At 39.0% G+C, this 9361-nt stretch overlaps 1 long non-coding RNA gene across 1 annotated transcript; it reads left to right on the top strand.

Moving 5' to 3' along the window:
* LOC110389493 lies at positions 884-7947 on the top strand. The gene is made up of 3 exons (XR_002433250.1): positions 884-962; positions 7472-7572; positions 7768-7947. It is a non-coding gene; the product is annotated as an uncharacterized LOC110389493 (long non-coding RNA).

The raw sequence follows: 9361 nt of genomic DNA on the forward strand, positions 1-9361 counted from the left end.
TTTATTTCACTGTTCAGCTAATTTAAAACTGCTGCATGCTGGGCCAATTTAAACAACTGTAGGAGATCAGACTGAAACAAACAGGAAAAAATTACTTCCTCCAACGTTGACTTTCAAATTGGTTGAAGAACCCCAGAGATTAAAGGATGGATGTTTGGTATCTCCCTGTTAGGATCATTTTTTATTTTTAATAGAAAATTTCTGACTGAGACTAAAAGGCCAAGCAAGTTAGTGCCTAGCAAAGTACATCTCATGTGGATATGTCAGTGGAAAGAAGTCCCAAACATCATATAGCACCTCAATTCCTTTACATGAGCCAAGCATCTTTGAAGCTAGTAGTAATTCATCCATCTGTGGACCTACATCTGTTAGCTTAATAGGTGACACAAGGCTGGATTTTAAATGAGTCTAACCCAATAACTAGACTTATGTAATAGGCTTTTCAGGAAGACGGAGAAGGAAGCCTTAATGTTAAGAAACCCTAGCTCAAAGTATCAGTTCCAGTAGATCCAATAGCTAACATTAAGCCTTTCTGTCTGTCTGTCAGTATAACTTTCCTTTGTATTTGCTTTGCTCAGGCTATCACATTTGCATTAAGGCTCCCTTTGCCCTGCCATTAACCTATGTGAATACACAGGTGTGTGCATAATACATGAACAAAGAAATACTATTGTTTCAAAGAATTTCTTTCTCATGGTTGTTGCTCACAAAGGAAATCCACGGCACATGCAACTATTTTTCTTAATTACTCCCGAAATGTCACTGCTGTTGTGTCCCACTCACTGTCAGTCAAACCGCATTAAAGAGCGGAATAAGGAATAACTTTGTGTAACTCAGCTGTTCATTATAATGGTTGTAGCTTGTTTTCTTTTACAGAGCTGATCACACTGAACATGATTTTCTCTTCCTGTATGCTAGTCTAGCCCCACTGACTTCAGAAGAATGGCTCTTGATCTGTTCTGGTAAGAGATGAGGAAACCACTGATTTTCTACCTTAGATAAGTTGCTGGCACAATAGCAAAAATATTGCATGTGTTGGAGAAAAAAATATGGTGGGCACAAACAGAATGTCCCACACAGCTCAGTTAGTTTAACTTAAGAAATGTTTTCTCTCAGAAAATGCCAATAAGCTAAAGCAACATTTTATTTAATGGTGTGGAAAAATTCCACAATATAGCCATATGAGAAATGTATTTAATTTTCCTTTTTTAAGCAAGTCAGCAAGTGAGTGCATATTACTAAGTTTGCTAGCACAGCCTAGAAGAGCATATTGAAAGATCCTCTGTAATGCACAATTGGATGCAATGTTAAGATGGAGTGCTTTGTGCAGCTGCAGAGCACTTTGCTGATCTGATTGGTTTCAGATGCTGTGAATCTGCAATCTTGTTACTGGCAGACATTAGAACAACAGTGTAAACTTTTTGCCTTCTATTCTCTCTTTAATATACAGGGCATGATGGGACAGAATAAACATAGCAAGGCACCTTTGCATTGGAGATGGTTTCAGTGATTTCAGTGGCATAGGCAGGCACAACTGACTTCAGTCAGTGTTGCACTGGATTACCCTAGGGATGAGTTTTATCCTCAGTCTCTTTCTAGTAATGAGTGCTCTGGCAAGAGCATTAAGCACCACAAGCAGAGAATTAGCAGCTCCAGTATTATCCATGCTGTCAACAGAAATGGAGAGCAAGCAGGAGACTGAAGGAAAATATTGTGTGTGCTTTACTGGTTTGCGAATGTACTCTGACTAAATCAGCAGCAACACACTGACAAAGTTAGGATTTTTTTCTGCTCCCTTCTAACAGTATATAAAAATACTTATTTAATACAGTGCAATGCATTTTTTTAGATGCCTTAATGGCAAGGGAAAAGTAGGTAGATAGTAGGGATTGTGAGAAAACTTGATGTTACATTGTCTTTGAGAGGTATTTACAGTGCTGGAAAACATTTCATGTATAAAAGTTGCAAAGCAGTAGATATCCTATCTTGAAAATAGATCATCAATATCTTAAAATGAGTAAGGAAGCTCAGATTGGCAGTACACGCAGTCTGGGGGTGTTTATGTCTGTTCTTGTTAAAACTGTTCAATTCCTCTCCAAACTCCAAGTAAAGCCTTTCTGTTCAATTTGATTTTATTTCATGACAGGGCAAGGGCTACACTCTGAAGGAAAGGACTACATTTTAATAATCTCAAATAGAAAAAAAGATATCCAGATAGAAGAAAAAAGCCACCAGCAGGCATCAAATGAGACAGAAAGAAGTAACAAAGAAATCAGCAGCCTCACTGAAACTATTCTCATCTAAAACCAGTTGAGAAAAGAATAGTGACAGAATACTAGGTTTTCAGAGGCATTCCGTCTCTCTTTCCTACACGCTTAAAAACAAAAGTACTTGCAGCTAGTAGCTCCCAGATTCTCATGCATCCTTCTGGCCTAGGTCTAGGGGGTCATGGCCAATTTGGGGACTGGGGGGAGGCACAGGGGAGGCAGTTGAAGGTACGCTGGCCTCTACTAAATCCTCCTTCTTCTCTGCCCTATGTCATGGCAATGGCTGTGCTTTGCATGTAGATCTGCAAGAGCCTGGACTTGGGAGAGGAAAGCCTGGGCATCTCACCTGACAGTGCTGTCAGATGGGCAGGTAGCACCCTACTGCCAGACCTTGCCCCACCATCATGCCATGCAGGGCTTAGTCCCAGAATATGTCTGCCTTTGGAGTTTCATGACCTTTTCTGTCTACCTCTTTCTGTTCTGTTTTCTCCTTTTTCTTTTCCTGGATGTTTCATAGAGCATGGGTCTGATCTTTTTCCCACATTTCTGCTGTACCACTTCCTATGATGCTGGGTAAATAACATCCTTCTGAAAAGTCCTTTTGTGGAGTGTGGAGGATAACATGAAAATTTCTTTCTTTCTTTCTTCTTCTTCTTTTTTTTTTTTTTTTTTTTTTTGTGGGTGTAAATCACATGTTCCCACCTGGGTTTTGAGCTTAGATGACTCTGAAAGAAGACTGGAGAGAGCTGTTTAAAGTCTGTGTTTTAGCTGCGTGTGGGTTATCTGACTGAAGCTCAAAGAAATCATGCACTTACGACAAAGGCTGCAATACTAATTCGTACAGGAATAATATAGTTCTAAGGTTTGTTACATTATAACACCCAAAAAAGGGGGCTTCCAAGTTTTTAAGGTTTATTTCTAAGCAAAATGAAACTATGCAAGCTATAAACAACCAAGAAAGTCTATTCAGTTCAACTGTACTGGGAAGTTACTCCAGGTATGTTTGTGGAATTCGCTCTGTGAGTTTATCTGTATAAATGGTTTATAAATGAAGAAACAAATGTCACATTCCCTGGTAAAATGAGAGATGGAGCTTCTTTTGTGAATAATGCAAGCTTATCAGAGATAAAAGAACTGATGAATTATAGCTATAGTTTCCATATTTACTACTGCAAACTCTAATTTGTTATCCTATGAACAAGTAAACTGTGAAGGGATGGATTGATTTCTGATAAAACAAGAGCTGATAAAAACCCTGGTGCAGAATGAAGTACATTTGGTTTGTTTATAGCATGCAATTAGTTTTCCCCTCTAATCTCTTGACCTTCGTGGCTGCTACTAACTCAAGAGAATCCTCTCAAATAAAATGACATTGCAAAGCAAAATATGCTCTCCTTCTTGCCAAAGGTGATATAAGACAAAACAGCATGAAAATAGGTTTTATTCTAAGCTATGGGTCTCCTGCCAAGTTACAGAAGCATAATTCCCTTGGCACTCTTAAGGCAAAGAAAATATAAAAGAACAGCCCAAGAGTAGCTCCTGAATTTTATCTAAACAAGTCGATTTGGACACAGTGGAAATCAGACACACATTGTGTATGAAGAAAACAATGCATTTAATCTTAAATTAGTCTTAGATTGATAGAGTGTTTTTTGGAAGGTTCCTCTGGAAGTCATATAGTTCAGCCTTTGCCCTGAAGCAAAACCATCACTAGCTCTAGATCAGGCCAGACGTGACTTTGTCTAGTCAGGTCATGAAAATCTCCAAGAGTGGAGATTCTGCAACCTCTCACTCTTCCAGTGCTGAAGTCTTGTACTGTGAGGAATTTTTCCCAAATGTTTAATGTGAACCTCCCCAAGCTACAGTAAATTGACACTGCTTCTTTTCTTTTTATTTTCTCCTAATGAAAAAAGTTTGGCTCCATCAAATCGTAAATTCCCTTCCAGTTGTTGTATGTTGCTATCAGATAACTTCCACTTCACACTGAACAAGTCTAGCTCTCTCAGATTCTTGAAGATCATGAGCTCTAGGCTCCTAACTATCTTGGTAGCCCTCTGACACTCTTTCTCCTTACCCCTTTTGATGTGGAACCCCAAACTAGACATATTATTTTAGATGGAGCCTCACAGGAGGGTGAGAAATGTTGCATAGTAACTCCCTTTGATATGTTAGCCGATCTTCTCCTAATACAGTACAAACTTTCCCTTATTTGTAATGTGACCACAATATTGGTTCATATTTGCCTTGGTATTCACTGGTAGTTACAGGCACTTACATTAAGGCTGTTAGTCAGCTTCTCAGTTTCAGTCTGCATTTGTGCCTGAATAAGGATTTTATGCCCATGTACATAATTTACATTTCTTGAAGTGCACCTGGACTGAGGTTTTACTTTTCAGCTTAATAACATCTCTTCCTAATTTAGTATTATCTACCAGTAGTGTTCTTAGCATCCAAGTAAATTATGATGAAATTATTGAACAATGTAAACCTTATCTATATTTGTTCCAAACTGCCAAACAGCTAACAAATTATTGATTACTACTGACTAGACTGTCTTCCTCATTCAACAACAGCTTCATGTTTTCTCCAAATTTCCTATTACTAGTAGCATATCTACTGCAGTTATGTTATCTTCTAGAGTAGACTTGGGTTTATCTCCACCTGAGCTTTGGCCTTCTCCTTAGTTACTTGAGCAAGCAGATGATAGACACATCTGACAAGTTTTTTTCTAAATTTTTCCCCAATACATTTCTCCTTTGTTGCTTTTGCTAGTTTCCACCTTCTATTTTTTCTGTATTTTAGTTTGCAAATAATTTCCTTGCTTAGTCAAGAATATCTTCTGATGCAATAGCCAGTTTGTGATTAGCCATCACAGTTGGATAGCTTCTGCCTGAGCTTCATATATGTTTTTCTTAAAAACTAACCACCCTCCTATCAACTTCCTACTGTCTTGAAGTCCAAAGATCTAGCTCTGCTGCTTTTCCCAGCTTTCCTCCCCATCCTGAGCTCGATCATCTCCTGGTCACTGTATCCATGGCTGTTAGCCTAGAGCCACTTTTACCAGCAATTGTGGCTCACTGTCTGTGAACAGGGCTACCTGTCCTGGCTGGCCTATCAAGCATTAGCTTTAGGATGTTGTCCGCAATGCAGTCAAGGAGCCATCTCAACTGCTTGCACAGTACCACGCTGACCTCCTAGAAGATGAATGGATGTTATAACTCCCTTTGAAAATGATAAGTTGCAGCTGGGAAATTTCTGCTTGTTACTTGCAGTAAGCCTTGTCCACCTCATGCTTTTGGTGATCAGATGGTAGAATATGCATTACATAATATCTCCACAGTTAATTGATCTTGATCCAAAGATCACCAGAAGATAAGCTTCCGATTTCGTATCAGTGTTCTGTACAGTCAAGAAGCTCCTTTACAAATGGTGCAATCCTCCCTACTCTTCTTCCCTCAGTAAAGAAACCTGTACCTGTCCATGAGAGCCTCAGATGCAGATGCTGTCCCACATCTGTTAGTGTCTTCACACTTAAACACTGCGGTCATGACCTTGCAGCTCTTGAGAGCTGCTCAAGCTCTGTGCAATAGATATAGCGGAGGTAAGTCTTTGAATGCATTCGCCACTAAACACAGAGTCAACACAACAATCAGCAGACTCTGTCACAGAAATATGCATGTGGTAAAGCTGATCAAGGAGCTGATCATGGACCAGAGGCTTCATAGACAAATGTTCTAAAGCAATCTGCTTCAACAGACAACTCTGCTCATTCAGAAATAGTGTCCCTGGGGAATGGCCAGTCTTGAACCTGCAGAGAATGGCAAACCTTATAATGTATCCACCGCTAATACTAGAGGTGGCTGAGGAATGCAACTTTTCTAACCTTCCCTTCCTCCTTAAGTCTCTGTGTGGCAAAACTGGAAAGCAGAATAGCTATCACTTGAATAACCATGGTTATCATCAAGTCACCGCACAAACCAACTCTTTTTGCCTTGTGTCTGGGATTCATTCAGTGACTCCAGTCTGGCAGTAAATTCTACAGGTGGAATATACAGTGCACAAAATAGCTTCTTCTTTTGCTCTGTGTTTACTGGCCATTATATGCAGCTTCCTCATCGGTGTTTCTGCTATTTCACACTTTATTTCCTCTGGCACTCTTGGATGAGTCTTATCTGAGCCGTGTGATTTGCTGTACTTGAATTACAGGAGTTGTTCCCTAGAATTCACTGTAGTGATATGTCCATCACTCTAGTATTTGCATATTGTCTGCCAAGGCCATTGCTCTCCAAAATCTACCTTGTCCTTTTTTTTCCTCCATAACACTTTCAGCTATCTGTCCTAGAAACAATGCTCCAGCATGTAATTTTAGTGGTGGTATTCTCCATGAAGATTTCCCTACATTGTTCTTGTTTCTTCACAGAATCTGTCAGGATGGGTGAGGTTTTATCTAATTCATGCCATCTTGGACAGACTCTTTACGAACTGTTTCATAACTGTTAATTTACTTCAGCACAATCCACCAGACAATTTGCAAAGACAAACAACCTCTACAAGTATTCTTCCTTCCTCGCAGACAAACCGTTCAAATAGATGCTTTTTCTATACACATAACTGTATCCATGGTCTGGTGGTTTGTGTTTTTCATCCCACTGAAGAAATACCTTAAAATTGTCACTCTGAATTACTGTTGGTACCCATTCAAAAGTAGTCAGCTATCCCAATTTAAGTAAGGAGTAGTGAAAACATAGAAGGAACATTGACTTATCCATGCAAACAAATCCTTCAAGTAGCTTCCTCAAGGGCTGTTGTCATCACTGCTGTTCGCAGATTAATTTGGCTTCTGCTCATTGCCTATTGATGCTCTGTTCTACACTGCATGAAGCTGTAAACATACAAGCATGAACACCTTATTTTCATCAGGCAATCTTCATTAATTATTTCTTTTAATGAAAAGTCTGACAAAAGAGCACAACCCTCATCTTTCTTTGGCATCCATTCTTCTATATTAGGTTCAGAAGAAATTTTCAGTTTCTGTTGCATTCCACAGTATACCACAACGTGTCAACACAGTCCAAGACCTCATAAGATTACACTGTGTTTGTAAGTAGCATCCCTTAGCATCTGCTTCAGGTTACTGACAGAGACAAGATACTGTGCTAGATGTGATTTAATCTTCTAACAATCTTGCCTTCATGACTCAACAGGTATTGCCAAACGATAATGCAAGGGCCCTGTCTGTTTACGTGCATTCTGTCTTGCCAGGGACAGCTATTTGTGGCCTTCCTCATTGTACTCTGCTTGCTAGGTAAGTACACTGACCTCTGTAGAATTATGATTTTATGAGGTAGTATAGGCAAAAAAAAAAAATCTGAATGAGAAGTCAAATTAACTCCTGCCTCTGTTAAAAGCAGCTAAGGTCTCAATAGGAGAAAGGCTTTGCAGAAGTGAGGAGTGTGGCTGCAGTGACAGAAAATGACATACATTATTCTTCTATTCATAGATATGGGGGAAGCTGAAGAAGAGGCTGAAAAGCAGTGCCTTTTGGTAAAAGGATGCTGTCAGCATGGTCAATAACTGTAGTGAAAACCCAAACTCATGTGGACTGCTAGCAACAAACACAAACTTTTCTCTTTTCAGATAAATACCCCTGGGGTTAAAAGGCCTCCTTGACTTACAATATGCATTCTTTCTATTTTTCTGTGTCTGTTGTGGTAAAATAGTATTGCTTCTTATTTTGTTGTGATAAGACTTGAGGGCTAACTGATCAAGAGACTATATTTCAGATATAGTATTCTACTGTATTCAGATAAATTATTTTCCTTAATACTCAGATATATTGTCTGGAGAAAAAAGGACTACTTGTAAAACATAAAAATGCAAGCCAAACAATTTCTTCCTCCATTAACTTGAGAGGTGGCTGTCTATCCCCAGGTTTTCTTATTTAATGTAATACTGATTTATTGCTCTAAGAAATGTTCATATTCTGACAGTCCTCCCCTATGGATCACCATAATGCACACTGGAAAGTCTGCTCAAGTCTTGTGCTGCATTCAGTGTTGTCCTTTTATAGCAGAAATAGCAAGCCCTTTTTGTGCATTGGAGAAGCTCATATTTTATGATAGTTTAGGGTAACATGGAATGAAGGTGGCCTAGCTATAAAAATATTCTGTTTATCAGCTACAAGGTAGTCTATGATACAGTGTGTTGCATTGTCAGCAATGCCACTGCTTGCAGCACAGAGCTGACTGTGCCTACACATTTTAAGAACAATTTTAAATACCTATCAGAAAACGAATATGTAATTTTTACCTTAACACCATCATAATCCAGCATAAACCAATAATTTTAAAATATTTTTATATTTTTTCTTTTGAAACATCTCTGAAATGCTAACTGGATGTTTATCTACTGAACTGAATAGGAAAGGCTACAGGTACAGGCTGAGAATGTCAGTGAAAAGTTGGACTTGCTTATAATGGATGACCCAAAAATGATATGCAAGTTTCCAAAAATCTCTGTGTCTGGTTTACTTGGAGGAAGAGCTCTGCATATGCTACTGAGCAGATGAAGCAGCTGAAAACTTACTTGGACTTCATTTGAGCTGTTGACCGCTACTTGTGAGCCTTCATCTTTTCCATTCTGAGAAAAGCTACAAGTCAAAACTCACCCAGGATCAGTTTTTGGAAGAAAAAAATAAATAGACAAATAACACACTTTTCCCAGATTTCGATGTTCCCAAGGAATTGCAGCACTGCTTTTTTCTTTCACTTCCCAACTCAGGCATATTAATTTTGTGCAGTGGAGGAAGCATTTCCTGCCTCTGCAGTGCTCTGTAGATACATAAAGAGTTAGCAGCTCCAGCTGCCACCTTCTTTAAAAACAAAATCCTCAGGGAAGAAAGCATCTTTTTTTTTTTTTTTTTTTTTTTTTAACAAAAAAGCAGTCAGGTGTTAGCCAGTAAGCACTTGGAAGGCAAATGGCTGGCTCAGTGCAGCAAGACTCTTGCTACTGGAGCAACATAGGTTTAGAAAATCTTAAGGTGGATGGCAGAATGTGTGGCTATGAAGAACGAAATAAAAGTTAGAGAGACTCAT

This window comes from Numida meleagris, chromosome Z (assembly GCF_002078875.1).
Source record: "Numida meleagris isolate 19003 breed g44 Domestic line chromosome Z, NumMel1.0, whole genome shotgun sequence".
Taxonomy (NCBI): domain Eukaryota; kingdom Metazoa; phylum Chordata; class Aves; order Galliformes; family Numididae; genus Numida; species Numida meleagris.